At 37.3% G+C, this 16,845-nt stretch overlaps 2 long non-coding RNA genes and 1 pseudogene across 7 annotated transcripts in view; 2 read left to right on the top strand and 1 right to left on the bottom strand.

Annotated features, from left to right (window-relative positions):
• Nucleotides 1-1,100, top strand: part of LOC137224682 (uncharacterized) — a 69,403-nt gene extending 68,303 nt beyond the window's left edge. For both annotated transcript variants that reach the window (XR_010943436.1, XR_010943435.1), the window contains 2 exons: nt 61-146; nt 416-1,100. This is a non-coding gene — a long non-coding RNA (uncharacterized lncRNA). The remainder of the gene's footprint in view (nt 1-60; nt 147-415) is intronic.
• Nucleotides 1-16,845, bottom strand: part of LOC137224680 (uncharacterized) — a 307,310-nt gene that overhangs the window by 227,426 nt on the left and 63,039 nt on the right. The gene's annotated exons all lie outside the window — the stretch shown is intronic.
• Nucleotides 404-501, top strand: LOC137225670 (U6 spliceosomal RNA; annotated as a pseudogene).

Raw genomic sequence — 16,845 nt, 5'->3', positions numbered from 1 at the left:
TATGTAATTCTAAAATAAACTTCTTTAGATTGATTCTAATTTTCATGTCTGTTTTATTAGGAAATGTCAAAGGAGTGATGTAAAAATGATTCATGAAATTTCCCACAGTGAAGACCAAATTCGGCAGGTGTTTTCCTGGGCACCAGGTAGGAATAAGAATTACAAACTGGAAAGTATTCCATGGGGTAGGTGGGAATTAGTGGATCAGAAGAACTTTTTCTGTTAAAATCATGCTTTTTTATTGTTTGGACTTTCTAAAATATGTTTTTGGATTTTTTAAAAAGGAGTAAACAAAATTTTAGAAAAGAATATAGCATGCAAATTATTTATATAATTGACTTAAATTGATATGTTTTTAAATTAACTAACCCGTTACAAACATCTAAACATATAAATACCATGCTTGCTTTCGCAGCACATACACTAAAATTGGAACGATACAGAGAAGAATGGCCCCTGCGCGAGGACGACACACAAATTTGTGAAGCATTCCATATTTTTTGGTGTTGGGAAAGTTGGAACAGCCACACGTATATCAATGAAGTTAGAACAAACCCTCATACCATGCACAAAAATAAACTCAAAACGGCTTAAAGACAAATTTAAGACATGACACCATAAAACTCCTAGAAGAGAACATAGGCAAAACATTCTTGGACATAAATCGTACCAATGTTTTCTTAGGTCAGTCTCCCAAGGCAATAGAAATAAAAGCAAAAATAAACAAATGGGACCTAATCAAACTTATAAGCTTTTGCACAGCAAAGGAAACCATAAACAAAACAAAAAGACAACTTACAGACTGGGAGAAAATATTTGCAAATGATGCGATTGATAAGGGCTTAATTTCCAAAATATACAAACAGCTCATACAACTCAAAAACAACAACAACAAAAAATAACCCAATCAAAAAATGGGCAGAAGACCTAAATAGACATTTCTCCAAAGAAGATATACAGATGGCCAATAGGCACATGAAAAGATACTCATCATTGTTAATTATTAGAGAAATGCAAATCAAAACTACAATGAGGTACCACCTCACGCCAGTCAGAATGGCCATCATTAAAAAGTCTACAAAAAAATAAATAAAATAAAATAATTAAAAAATAAAAGAAAATGATCAGAAAAACCTAGGGTCAAGACGGGAATAAAGATGCAGACCTACTAGAGAATGGACTTGAAGATATGGAGGGGGGAAGGGTAAGTTGGGACAAAGTGAGAGAGTGGCATGGAGATATATACACTACCAAATGTAAAATAGATAGCTAGTGGGAAGCAGCTGCATAGCACAGGGAGATCAGCTCTGTGCTTTGTGACCACCTAGAGGGGTGGGATAGGGAGAGTGGGAGGGAGGGAGATACAAGAGGGAAGAGATATGGGGACATATGTATAACTGATTCACTTTGTTATAAAGCAGAAACTGACACACCATTGTAAAGCAATTATACTCTAATAAAGATATTAAAAAAATAAAAGTCTACAAATAACAAATGCTGAAGACGGTTTGGAGAGAAGGGAACCCTCTTACACCGTTGGTGGGAATGTAAATTGGTGCAGCCACTATGGAAAACATCATGGAGGTTCTTCAAAAAACTAAAAATAGAGTTACTATATGATCCTGCAATCCCACTCCTGAGCATATATCTGGACAAAACTATAATTTGAAATGAAACATGCACCCCCTATGTTCATAGCAGCACTATTCACAATACCGAAGATGTGGAAACAACCTAAATGTTCATCATCAGATAAATGCACAATGATGTGGTGTATATATATATACACACACACACACACACACACACACACACACACACACACACAAAGGAATACTATCCAGCCATAATAAAGAATGAAATAATGCCATTTGCAACAACATGGATGGACCTAGAAATTATCATACTAAGAGAAGTAAGCCAGATAAATACAAATACCATATGATATCACTTATATGCGGAGTCTAAAATATGACACAAATGAACTTATCTATGAAGCAGAAACAGACTCACAGATACAGAGAACAGACTTGTGGTTGCTGGAATGGAGGGTGGGGAGGGATGAATTGGGAGTCTGGGATTAGCAGATGCAAACTAGCATATACAGAATGGATAAACAACAAGGTCCTACTGTATAGCACAGGGAACTATATTCAGTATTGTGTAATAAACCATAATGGAAAAGAATATATCTATGTATAACTGAATCGTTTTGCTGTATAGCAGAAATTAACACAATGTTGTAAATCAAACTATACTTCAATAAATAAATTTTAAAAATAAAATAAAAATTAAAATGTAAAGATACTACCATATGACCCAGCAATCCCACTACTGGGCATATACCCTGAGAAAACCATAATTCAAAGAGTCATATACCAAAATGTTCATTGCAGCTCTATTTACAATAGCCAGGACATGGAAGCAACCGAAGTGTCCATCAACGGGTGAATGGATAAAGAAGATGTGGCACATATATACAATGGAATATTACTCAGCCATAAAAAGAAGCGAAATTGAGTTATTTGTAGTGAGGTGGATGGACCTAGAGTCTGTCATACAGAGTGAAGTAAGTCAGAAAAAGAAAAAAAAATACCGTACGCTAACACATACATATGGAATCTAAGAAAATAAATAAATAAATAAAAGGTCATGAAGAACTTAGGGGTATGATGGGAATAAAGACACAAACCTACTAGAGAATGGACTTGAGGATATGGGGAGGGGGAAGGGTAAGCTGTGACAAAGTGAGAGAGTGGCATGGACATAGATACACTACCAAAAGTAAAATAGATAGCTAGTGGAAAGCAGCCGCATAGCACAGGGAGATCAGCTAGGTGGTTTGTGACCACCTAGAGGGGTGGGATAGGGAGGGTGGGAGGGAGGGAGACGCAAGAAGGAAGAGATATAGGAACATATGTATATGTATAACTGATTCACTTTGTAATAAAGCAGAAACTAACACACCATTGTAAGGCAATTATATTCCAATAAAGATGTTAAAAAAAAGAATGAAAATAATTCAGTATAGACTCACATATTCAATTTTTCTTACAAGGACAGTAAGTACTTAGCTGAAAACTGAAATGTTTGCTAGTTCCCTTTCATTTTTTAGAATTTTGTGTACAAAAGAGGTTAGAACTTGTCATAACAAATTATACACCTTGATGGTTTGATCTGCTTTCATTAATTAGGCCCTTATTTTAATTTTCTTGGTTTCTGTAAGTCCAGGAAAGCTACAAACAGAGAGGAAAAGAAGTAAATACAGAAAAGCCAGACAGCAAATACTTAACCTAAATAAATACTTGAGATTCTAATGTCAACATGCTAGTAAAACCTAGTCTTCCTGATAATGAACAATCTTTACTAAATTAAATGATTTTAGCTAATCAACTTTGGCATCAAGCCAGAAATGAGTACTGACTGGGAACGAACAAAGCAGACAGCACTGTATGGATATAAGATAAACATACTTTTTAGAGGTGGGATGTGAAGAAAGAAAATATGGTGATGGTACTTGAAGAAAACCAGATGGTTATTAAAGTGGCAGTCTATGCAGGCCAAGGTGGGTGTGGAGGGAGCTGAGTGAATGAAAGGTTTCTCTCTGAGAAAGGAGGAAGATGGTTTTAGAATGGCTGAAAATATGGATCCTTAAAATTCCTTAGATTCTCTTTTGACCAGCTCAATGGTTCAGAAAAGCATTTTAGATAATTTTGCTCTTATTTTATCTTAAGTATGTTAATTCACAAAATGCTTCGATTAACCAAACCTGAAATTTACAGCTTCTTTCAGCTTGTATACTGAAGGACACAGAGCAAAACTTTTCTAACTTAAAATTCCGATATCCACAAGTGGGAGATATGCTGAGTAAGATTTCTGTAGCCATCGAGAAGCTGGAATAGTGCTCTGATTATCTATTGCTGTGGAGCAAACTACCCCAAACTCGTTGGACAGAAACAACAATTACTCATGTTGCTCATGAGTCTTCAATTTGGTCAGAGCTCATGCACTGCCAGCTCTGGTGGCTGAAAGGTTAGAATGACTCAATGGCTGGGGGCTGGAATCATTCAAAGTCTCATTCACCCATATGTCTGGGGGTTGATGCTGGCTGTTGGCCAGGACCTTAGCTAGGGTTGTCAGCTAGAATGTGTGCACGTGGCCTCTCCCATGTGACTGGTAGGCTTCCTCAGAGGAGGGTGGCTGCGTGTGCAGAGCCACTACTAGCCCAGAACTCAGGTAGTAGGAGCTACCAGTTTCCTAAGTCTTTGGAGCCAGAAGCTGGCACAGTGTCACTTATGCTGTCCTCTATTTGTCAAACAGTCACAGAACACAGGACCAAAGGGAGAGACAGAGCCTCCATCTCTCAACGGGAGGACTGTCAAAGAATTCTAAGACCGTCTATAAAAAACCACCACAGACAGCAATCCCATCGCCTTTCCCTAACGATTAAGTTGACATATTTTCCGGGCAATCTAAAATTATACTGTTACTCAATAAACTGTTCAGATATGGGCGGATGAGACAATATGCAAATTACTTTAGTACTTAAAAGCTTTCAAGACCAGAGTTGAAAGTCACCGGACACACTTCACCTCATTAAGGCCTCATGCAGTTTAGTTTATTAAGGTGCTAGGCAAAATACTTCATTGTAATATTAAGTACGTAAAGCCATGCTTCCAGTAGCATAATCTGATTCTTCCAGTAGCATAATCTGATTCTCTGAGTGTTTAGAACAGTAAACATCAAGGACGTATTATAAGGGGTTTGGACATCATCTGCCCTTGGGACAGGAATTCATGTCAGGAACATTTTTCATAAGAGGCAATCCTCTAAAATAATTCTTGGTCGTTAACACTTCCTAAGAACTTGGAAGATTACTAGAGATGAACGCTGACTAGCTAAAAAAGGAAGGGAAATGAGGGGTGGCCAGTGAACTGATGGGATATTGTTAGCTGACCTCAAGATATGGAGGAATCATTCTGAAGTGTTTTCCTGCAGCATAACCTTTCATTTGGATTTAGTCACTATGATCGCTGAAATCATTGACAAGGACTTGCTCCAATGCCTATTCTTTACATAGGGTTGTCTGCAGAAGACAGGATCTGGATAAGCAGGAAGCTCAGCCTTTCACATATCTCTAAGATTTAGGTACAGATACATTAGTCTGGAATCTTAAGGTAATTTATTAACTCCATTTGTGCTGCATCTAACTATAAAATATAAAAATTAATTGATTCAATGCATACAAATTTCCCCATAATTATAAAAATCACTATTTTCTGATGTCTAATTCATCCAAAACTAATCATCTTTTCTTATTCTATCTCAGGTTCCAAGAAGTATATTAAACATATTCCTTAATTAGTGGCATACCATTCATTTAACAATTATTTATCGATGAACTATTTATACCTGGTACTCTCTAGGCACTTGGAATACTTCAGTGAATAAAACAATGGTCCTTGACTCTTGGAACTTATATTCTAGCAGGGAGAGACAGATAATAAATAAAAAATGTATAATATAAACACATTTTATTATAAATTTATTCATTTATTTTCTATTTATTAAATATTTTTACATGACATATCCTGGTTATTCTGTTTTCCCCACTCCTCCCCAAATCCATTCTCTGCCCTATGAACAGCACCCAGGCTCCCTTGCCAGGTGGCTTCTGGTTGAGTTGGGCCAACGTGAGGTGTATGTCAGGTTACTTCTTCCCTACTTCCTCCCTACTTTGGGCTGCATTTCTGGCAAAAGCTGTGTCCCTGCCCAGCTACACCTCCTCTTGGGTGTCTTCCTCTTGCAAGGCTCTAACTCTCTCTGGATTCCAATAAACCACTGTTTCCCTCTGCCCCTTCTTCAGGTCTCTAGATGTCTCATTATTCCTTATCAGTTCCCTTAACCTTGACCACAATTCCTCAATCAGTCCTTTCATTAGTCTCTTGAGATATTTTGTTTCTGTCATCGGAGATATTTTGCTTTCTGCCAAGATTCTAATTGATCATCATATTAGATGATATGAGAAAAGAGTAATGAAAGCAAATTAAGGGCATCAGGAGTTGGAGTGGACAAAGTAAGCCTCATTGAGAAAGGTGACATTTGAATTTGACATCTGACTTGAAGGAGTCTATGCATTGCCCATATTTAATTTAATTTTTATCAATTTCCCCTTAGGCTCACATTCCTAGTCTAATTTTGATCTTTTCTCTCCACAGATAAATGCTTTTATTATGGGTTCTTCTACATATATATACACACATATATATATGTATACATATATAATGTATATATCTGTATATATGCTTATATAAAATATACATTGTGTATTATTATGTGATATATATCACATATATGTGTATATATAATTAGTTATTATACATATATAATGTGTCTATATATGTGTGTGATATATATCTCACAAATGTGTACATGTGTATAACACACATATATAATACATAATGTATATTTATAAATACATATATACACATGTATACACACTCATGTATATGTCCATAAATAGTATGGTATTTGTAATTTGCATAAATGGCATCATGTTACATCTCACTTAACTTATAACTCAAACTTATATTTTGGAATTTATTCATGATAGATAGGTTTTGCTAATTATGTTAACTTGTATTCTATCACTGTCATATAACATTTTATTTGTCTCTTCTTCAAGATGACATTTAAGTTATTTTCAACTCTTTATTACTGTAAACAATTTTGGCGAACATTCTTGAACGTATCTTTTTGTATATCTGAGTAAGATTTCACATTCTCAATAGATACGAAGCTCTTAACTGGAGTAGAGCTTTCACTAAAAAAGACAACTTCAGGAAATAGGTAAAATTAACAAAGAAAATTAATCAAATCCCATTTTGGTGGATTCTAGGGGAGCGAGAATGGCATCCTTTATTCATTTTTTCACTTTAAAATTCAACAGGCTGTTTCACAGAAAAAATTCCTCAAATATCAAGTCACCCAGCCAAAACATCCTGAAGCATAAGATGTAAACTCAACAGAAAGATTCTGAAATTTTTTTCTGTCATATAACCGAAAGGAAATATGTTTGAGATTAAATGTATTCAGGGAGCTACAGATTATTTTAAAATATGTAATATGGATCATAAATTCATCATTACCAGAGACCTCCAAGTTGCATGAAAACAGTAAATCCTGGAGGAATCCTGCAGTAAGTTTTTTCTTTCTTCTCTTTTGAATCTCATGATATGTTTCAATCTACAGCAGAATGCTTATTGCGATCAGTAACAACCACCTACTTAAGTGTTTTAAAGTATCTTTAACGTTGGCATTTGAAAGGGAAGTAAGTCATTGGATTGTCAGCCCAGTGATGCTTGAGTAATGACAATGATTTAGGCAAACACAAATCATGCTTCTTATTGGACTATCTGATATCTAAAAAATAAACATGAAGCTAAATAATATTTCATGATGTTAATTTGTTGTTTTTCTTCCTAACTTCCCCTCCCCTCCCCCACCTCCATTTCAAGCAGGTTGCCAACTTATGTCTTCTTTGCACCTGGAGCACAGCCAAAACCATTCAGGAGATTATGCTGTCTATGACTCTAGAACAACTTTTAAGAGGATTAGTGGTTATCTGAAAAAATATGGTAGAGTTGGAGTGGGAAAAAGGAGGGGTGAGATATAAGAGTTGGATGGCTCTTCAGACCAAACATGTCTGGTGCCCTTTGGTTCAATGCCAACAGAAAGTAACCTGACTTGAGAGAGGAGTGATTGGGTATGTGTTAGGACAGGTAGGACCACAGGCAACTTTGGCAAAATGCCTATGCCCCCAGTAGTGGCACAGAAATGGCAGGGAACTGAGGTATGTGAAGGTCTTTATGAGTTAATTTAACCAATGATGGAGCAGGGTAACCAAGGATGGGGTGAATAACAAGAAGATTGGGGCAGAGTAACCAAGGACCTATGGATAACCAATGGCTGAATGGACTCCCTGCACCCCAGCCACGTAAGCATGGCGAATATCACAGATTTGTAGATAAATGAGAGTGAAGGACACCTTGCAACATTAAGGTTATAGTCTGAGTTTTGTTCCTCTCTCCCCCTGCCAGTCAGACAAAAGAGGCAATTGAAGTTAAAAAATTAAGTGGAGCTTTAGAAAAGAAAGAATATTATATTTCTTATACTCCTGAGTTTGGAAAGTATGACTTATTCATACTTGATGATAGTAACCATGGTGTTGATATTCCTCAAGAGTCTGAGTTATGTGATGGAAAGTCCAGTGCTTCACTGAACTTGAAGACCCCAAGCAATCTCCAAAGAGGTGTTACAGTGGGCAATTGCCACTTCTACCCGTTAGAACAAAACTGGAGGAATGCAGACTAAAAATGCAACAAGTATTAATTATGTGAATGACACAGAAATCCAGGAACTCCCTACAACTCTGCAATGTTTGAATGCTGGGGCCAAGGCTTTACTCTATGTGACCTGCACTCAATACTGTTACTCTCATTCTCACATCTCTCCAGACTCTTTGGCCAGTAATTCTCCTAAACATTCTGAGCTTTATACTTGCTTCTCCGGGCTGTAGGTCTGAGTTTTGCTTCCTCTAGTACTCTGAGGTCAGCAATTGTACGTAATTTCTGAAGATCAGGGAGGTGAAGTTGTCATTCAACTTTTCCTTTCTGAGTTCTCCCCTTTCTCCTTTAAGAAACACTTTGCATTCTGAACCCTCTCTATCTTGCCAGAAGGTATTCACAAATTTCCCTCTCTGGAACTCTGTCACAAAACTTGGCTCCTGTTCCCCTCTCACCATCAGCTTATTGTCTCTTCCTAAGACTGATATGAATGCACAAAGACACATTTCTAATAACAACGATTGTAGCAGTGTCTCATGGTACAGTTTTTCCTGAGTGAAGTGTCTGTGCGTGATTTATAATTAACAGTAACATTACTTTTCCTCTTGGATCAGTCCTTTTGTTTTTTTTTCCACCCACTGTCATCATATATTTCAAATTGTTAGTACTCGACTCCCGTTTACTTGTGAACTCTTACCAGCTTTTGGTTTTTTTATGCCACTCCATGGAGGCAGATCCTGACAGATTTTCCAAGTACCACTCAATTAGCACATTTTATCATTCTTCCACTAATCAATAACCTACACAATCTCTTCACCTTAAGCACTCATCATATAGAAACACATGGTTAATAACATTGGCCATCTGAAAACAAAGCAGCAAATACAGTTTTATTTCTCATTGAGAAAAGAAAATATATTGCCTAGAGACACAGAAATAGTGACAATGAAATGGAGTCAAGAAAGGGCTGAAGGCTTCCCTGGTGGTGCAGCGGTTAAGAGTCTGCCTGCCGATGCAGGGGACACGGGTTCGTGCCCTGGTCCGGGAAGATCCCACGTGCCACGGAGCGACTGGTCCCCTGAGCCATGGCCGCTCAGCCTGCGCGTCCGGAGCCTGTGCTCCGCAATGGGAGAGGCCACAACAGTGAGAAGCCCGCATACCACAAAAAAAAAAAAAAGAAAGAAAAAGAAAAGAAAGGGCTGAATGCAATTACAAAGTATTTTAGGAGGATGGGAAGATGATGCAAAGAGAAAACCGAAACTTGGCCTTCTGTCCCTCCCCCTTTGTAGCTACAATCTCCCACTGGACGCCATCTATCATGTGACTTTATTCTAGAAGGTTTTACTGGTAGAAACAAACACCAGGAGTTGTCCAGATCATCATTCCTCTTTATAAAATTACTTTCTTAGTGCTTTTTTCTGAGTTTGGCCCAAACCAGTCGGCCAGAATAGTTCCACTGTGACTTGTTTTTATCCAATAACTTCTCTCTCTTTCCATTTTCTGTGGTTTAATATCATTGGTTACTTAGTAAATAATTTATTTAGTAGATAATATTGATATTTCAGAAAAGTGTTTGCACTTTTCCAGTATTTATCGGCTTTAGGATAGTAGCAGCAAGTGCAGGGTTTTTATTAATGAACCAGAGAATTTAAAATACCAAAACCAGCTGCATCATTAAAACTTCAGGGTTCTTATTTCCTTGAGTTTGATTTGACTCCATATTATTTTCCACCTCTGGGCAGTAGGAAGGTAATATATGTGCTCTGATGAGTGAGCAGTGGAACCCAGTGGGAGACAGAATGTGATAGCAACACGAATGACAGAAGGTGAGTGATAGTGTCTTCTGCTAAAGAACAGAGCAAAGAAAGTGGCAGATGTCTACAATTAATTCCAAAACTTTTATACAAGCTAGAATTGAATTTTAAATCTCTTGCTCAGAAGAGTCAACAACAGCATGATGTCCATCCATAATTCATCATTTTTAAGATGTCTTACAGCATGTCCAAGGGAGCACCAGTTTAGAAATAAAGAAATATGGATTCTTATCCTACCTCTAGTATCTACTTACTGTGACTTTAAGTTTTCTATCCTTCAGTTTCCTGATATTTAAAGAAGAGTTGCGTACTATTTTATGAGACTAATGCTTATAATTTTAGTTAATTGTAGGGCAATTAGTTATTTTAATATGTTTATAAGTAATCTGCACTTTTAATCTATTATTACTTTCAAAAATGAAAAATTGCTGGGCATTTTTCTGCATGCATGTGTATTTTTTTCTCATCTCACATATGAGTCTAACATTTTTCCACCTAGTCAATTTGTGAAAATTCACAGTTAACAAATATTTAAAATTATGATATGGTCAGTGAAGGTGTTTTATTTGCAGAGGCACAATTGCACCTTATCACTTGTAGAAGACATACACTGATTGTTAAATAGCAGTTTTATTCATTGATAGAAGTTAATGAATTAGTACCACCTGACAAGTGCTATTGAAAATGAAGGAACAAGATACAAATAGAACAGGAAACATAATTTTTCTTTCAAAAGAATATAATCCACATATTTTTGGCAGAATTTCCTCTTTCTATAATAAATTTGGTTTGTGCTAAAGAAATGTACCTAGATGATGTTTATTTTTTTTTATTTATTTTTATTTTTTGCGGTACACGGGCCTCTCACTGTCGTGGCCTCTCCCGTTTTGGAGCACAGGCTCCAGACGCGCAGGCTCAGCAGCCATGGCTCACGGGCCCAGCTGCTCCGTGGCATGTGGGATCTTCCCAGACCGGGGCACGAACCCGTGTCCCCTGCATCGGCAGGCGGACTCTCAACCACTGCGCCACCAGGGAAGCCCCTATGATGTTTATTTTTCTTCACAGACATAAGATCTCTGATTGGCTAATCAGTTCTGCCCAAGATCTGATGCAATACTGGAACTTCAAGTTGTTTGTTACAATGGTTTAGAGAAGGTTGTATCCTAGTGATTTTATATATATATATATACACACATATATATGTATATATATGTATATATATATATTTCCTTGCCATTATATTATATATATATTCAGACACATATCTTACAATTATTTATTTAGTGGTAGGTTTGATGTGTTTGAAGACTATTTCAAGATGCAAATTTAAATACATATTCATGATCCTTGCTATAGAATCAATAAGCTCCCCCCTTCTTAATAAATGGATGTTTCCCTTTTACCATGAACGAAGAAAATCTGTTGGTATCTATATTAGATACGATTGGATTCTACTATCTATGGCAGAAAATAAAACAATAGCAACTAAGAAGATATAAGTTAATTCCATCTCACATAAAGTAAGTCTGGAGGTAGATAGTATAGGTTTTGCAGAAACTTTCAAAACATCAGAAACTCAGGGACCTTGTAGTTCCCTGAACTCCATTTCCTTTGGTGTGATCCTCATCCTTATGTTCCAATATGCCTGCTAGAGCTCCAGCCATCTATATCTTCACTCCAGGAAGCAAGATGGAGGAAAGAAAGAAGAAGGATACAGCCATTCTCTTGTAGGACATTACCTAGAAGTCTGCACTCAACTTTTCTGCAACCATCCCATTGATTAGAACTTAGTCCCGTAATCATATCTAGCTACAAGTGTAGTGGGTACCAGTGTGCCAAGGTTAAAAATAAGGATTCTGTTACTAACAAGAAAGGGAGATAATAGATATTGGGAAGCCACTAGCAATCACAGCTACCATGCTACTGGGCATGTTTCCAAATGAAGCCATGTTAAAAAAAAAATATATATATATATATATATATATAGAGAGAGAGAGAGAGAGAGAGAAATATATATATGAAGAAATAGATCCTCCTGAGATACTCATTAACCCTACATCAACAATATATTTGCACAAATATTCATTGATATGTCCCCTTAAATATTCACTTCATAAATTTGTTTCTCAGTTGAAAATAATGTGCCTAATAACTGGGCTCATTTACATAAGTAACTTTTCGAGGTAAAGATTCTCTTAGTGCAGAATATAGACAACCACGTCTAAGTCATAAAATTTGTCATCTCTAAAAAATTCAGCCAATACAAAGGGTACAAGGAAAATGGTACAGATTAACCTGAATGGAAAAAATGAATCAATTCCTTACTGTATATTACTTTATAGGTATTATTATTTTATGGTCCAACTTGGAGTTAAATCCAAGAATGTACATTCATTGTCCTGACCTCAGATTCAGAGTCCACTGATAATTGTTGAGAGTCCATGCATTAGAAACTGAGCAAAATGCTTTTAACTATGAATTCTCAATTTAAGTCACACAATTCTGGAAGGTGCTACTAGACTGTATGGCTAGTGTGTAAACCACAGCTGAGAGAACTTGGCTACACTGGCCAAGGTGACACATCCGAGCAGAAAGCTTGAGTACGAATCAGACCCTCTAACACCATGTACTTTTTTTTGGTCAAACTGTTGCTCCAGTAATTAACTGACTCTCACGTTGAGCATCTAAAGAAGAGATATGCATACAAATCTCATAGCTCCAAACTACAAGAGACAGTATGATGAGTGTCTTAAATCTTACAATAGTTGATGTACAATGAGCTGCCTTTATACTTTAACAAACATAGCATCCTTGAAGCATGAGTGGATATAACCCTGGTTGCAAACGCTGAAAGGCTGGAGGACAGGAAAGTAATTTACAATAGAGACTTGAAATAATAAAGAATAAAAATACATTATTCAGTACTTCTTATTCAAGGATACTAGAAAGCTGTATAAGCCCATAGAGCAGGGGTAGACAAACTTTGTAAAGAGTCAGATAGTAAACATTTTAGGGTTTACAAGCCTACATAGTCTTGGTGGCATATTCTTTGTTTGCTTTGTTTGCAATCCTTTAAAAATGTAAAACAGATTTAGTCCAGCTAAAGTTGGGACTTGACGTAGTTTGCCAATTCCTGCATGGCGAAGTAATTATTTTTATGTTCAAAACAATTGCAAACATCAAACTTCTTGGCTTAGGTGAAAAGGTTGATTAGAAAGTTAATGCTCTCCACCTAACCCATGGTAAAACTAAATTATGAATCATAGAATTGAAATCAAGAGTGGCAAGAGACAACTTGCTTCTGTATTATTGGGTCCCAGGACTGGAACCTTTAACTGAGGTTCTAGTGCAATCATAGCAGCCATCTTCGGCACTGTCCACTCTCTCCTGGCTCTACTCCTGCACGTAAACAGTATTACTCTCCTGCTCTGCATAAAGAGAGATGCAGACTTGGAAAATTTAACTACTTAATCAAGGTGACAGAAATTTTCTGCAAATGGGGAACGTAATAGAGAATTAAAGAGAAACAATCATGTGACTTTCATTATTCTTCCTGCTCAGAATCTACCTTCTTAGAGTAAGTAGTATACGATTTCTTAGTAAATAGGAATAATTGTGAAAGGTGTATTTGACTTGCTAAAGATGGTATTGAACTCTCTCTATGTATGATTATGCATATTTCCCTGTCTTTTCTCAATGAGTGATCCACTATAGCAAGCAGCTGCTATGGAGCTATCTGATTTATATACTGAATGCCTTAAACCAGGGGTCCCCAACCCCTGGGCCATGGACTGGTACCAGTCCGTGGCCTGTTAGGAACCAGGCTGCACAGCAGGAGGTGAACAGCAGGCGAGCAAGCAAAGCTTCTTCTGTATTTACAGCTGCTCCCCATCGCTCGCATTACTGCCTGAGCTCCGCCTCCTGTCAGATTGGCGGTGGCATTAGATTCTCATAGGAGCACGAACCCTACTGGGAACTGCACCTGCGAGGGGTCTAGGTTGCGCGCTCCTTATGAGAATCTAATGCCTGATGATCTGAGGTGGAGCTGAGGTGGTGTTGCTAGTGCTGGGGAGTGGCTGCAAATACACAGTATCATTAGCAGAGAGGTTTGACTGCACAGAGACCACAATAAATCGACTGCTTGCAGACTCATATCAAAACCCTATCAGTGAGTAGCAAGTGACAAGCTGCATCTTACGGAGTAGACCGGACATAAGCAACACACTTATGGGTGTCACTGTCTCCCATCACCCCCAGATGGGACCATCTAGTTGCAGGAAAACAAGCTCAGGGTTCCCAATGATTCTTCATTATGGTGAGTTGTATAATTATTACATTATATATTACAATGTAATAATAATAGACATAAAGTGCACAATGAATGTAGTGTGCTTGAATCATCCCAAAGCCACCCCCCCACCGCGGTCTGTGGAAGAATTGTCTTCCACAAAACTAGCCCCTGGTGCCAAAAACGCTGGGGCCTGCTGCCTTAAACTGTCCGGATGAAGATAATGCAGTCACGGTATCTTCTGTTTTCCTTTATTTAATTTACTAAGAAATCAGTAACTTAAGTGGTAGTCACATTTTCAGGCTCATAAAACTTCAAAAAGATGTTACTTACTTTCAGATTAGGTGTTGACTAAACTATATGCTCTCCGAAGCCTCAAAATTTTGATCATTCAGTGAGAGTATATTTCTTGGTAACTCTTTAAAAGCTTTTACTGAGAGCATGACTGTAACAAAAAATCAAGTGGATTATGGGCTTTCATCAGTTCCCAAAGGTAACTGTTCGACTGTAATGCAAAGTTATTGTAATCATTGCTAAATTCATTGTGGCTGGCATCACCACAGAGCTCCCACCATTAGAAAATTACATATGCATTTCATCGAAAAGCTCCTAACTATGGACATTATTTTTACTGCTTTTGAACTATAACAATTCTGGTGCACGGTAATTAGCAGTGAATGTGAAAACCCAATTATGAAGTAATTATACTTCTCATGGTCACTCTATCATCTCAACTGTGCATTCTGCTTTCTGGCTGTTTGACTTCAAGCCAACCACACCAAGCAAGACTGAAGCAATAATAAAATCAGAAACATAAGGCCATTGAATGTATGTTTTCCTCTTGATTCTAATTTGTCTTTGATTCAAACGAGAAAACCCAAAGAGCTAATTAACTAGTCCTCGAGGTAAATGCCAAGATCTTTAAAGTGGATGGTTCATGGGCTTTATTCCCTCCTGGAAGCCAACTGTTTAGCTTCAGAAAATAGGTAACAGGCATACAAAGCATAAATCTGACCATTCATAAAAGACAAAGCAGCAGGAAGCTTATTGATATTCTTCTCTTTTCATTTTCTTCAAGCTGTAGGCTTGCCAGCTAGTTTTTCTGAGAATTGATTGCTTGTACAAAAGATGAACTTGAAACATATTCAGCTGTCGATGGAGGAGGAAAAAGTGATAAAATATGAAAGGTTGTACTTATATGCTGATATTGAATGAAATCCGTAGCAATGAGTTTCAGTCTGATTATTAAATTATACGTGTTGGCTTTATGCCTGCATAAAATACTCATTTGTTTTAGATTACTATTTCATTTCAAAAGGGTGGCCTTGGGAGGAGTGACCTCCTGGACAAATGAGCTAAGAGTGGAAGCCATATACATGACATGGTCAGGGTAATTCAAGAGGGCAAAGCCATATCTTCATATTAGATGGGCAGGTATTCATTCTCTTATTCATGCTAAGGCCCCACACAGCAAATACAGCCACAAATACTTCTATTATCCTGCACGTCCATACAGTGCCTTAAAACAGAAGGGTAGAAAGCATTCTAGCAAATATGTCATCTACCCAGGGCAGTGTGAGACCACAAAATAGAACTGAGGTACACTTTTCTTATGATAACCCAGATTTTGCCTAACTGATTCCTTTATCTACCTCCTCTTCTCTCCAATATATTCTAATTATACATCTAATCATCCCAGATCCTTTCGATATTCCTTCCCTGGCATTCAAAGCCTTCTCCAGTCTGACCACTGTCTTCTAGAGGGAGTGTGTATACTGGGAAAAACACTGAGCAGAAGTTCTTGGTTTCAGTCCCAGCACAGTCTCTGATAACTCTGAGACATTCAGGGAATCCATTAATTTCTCTTGCACTTAGTTTATTTGCAAAATAAACTTAATGAGCCTTATGATCATTTAAAGTTCAAAAATTCTGAATCTGCATATCAAGATGTACCCCATGCTACAAGCCATCACCTGAAGACATGTTCTTTGAGCATACTATGTGCTCACAGGACCCCCAGTAGACACCAACCCAAGGATCACTTGAGATCTTTCCCCCTTGAAGACTGCTTTGCAAATCCTACCTTCCCTACCCACATTTCCCAACACTAGTCTTCTCCGATTCCCTTGTCAGGATTAATTTCTCCTTCACCCATATTCACCTTTCAGCCAAGTTATTTTTAGATTACAGTTCATGGGCTTTAGTAAATTATGAGGTCAGGAAGAAAGGACACTATACTTATATATTTGTGATCCTAAGCCACTCCATACAATGTTTAACAATTCATATAATCTCAGGTAAAGTTAGCTGACTAAAATTGGACTCTGTGTTATGCATTAGTCAAAAAATTTGTATTACATTTTAAAAGCTATTGTTTTGAGTAAGATTTTTCTTTATT

Source organism: Pseudorca crassidens, chromosome 5, assembly GCF_039906515.1.
Source record: "Pseudorca crassidens isolate mPseCra1 chromosome 5, mPseCra1.hap1, whole genome shotgun sequence".
NCBI lineage: Eukaryota > Metazoa > Chordata > Mammalia > Artiodactyla > Delphinidae > Pseudorca > Pseudorca crassidens.
The sequence above is the reverse complement of the archived record's forward strand: the minus strand, read 5'-3'. Positions and strand labels throughout refer to the sequence as shown.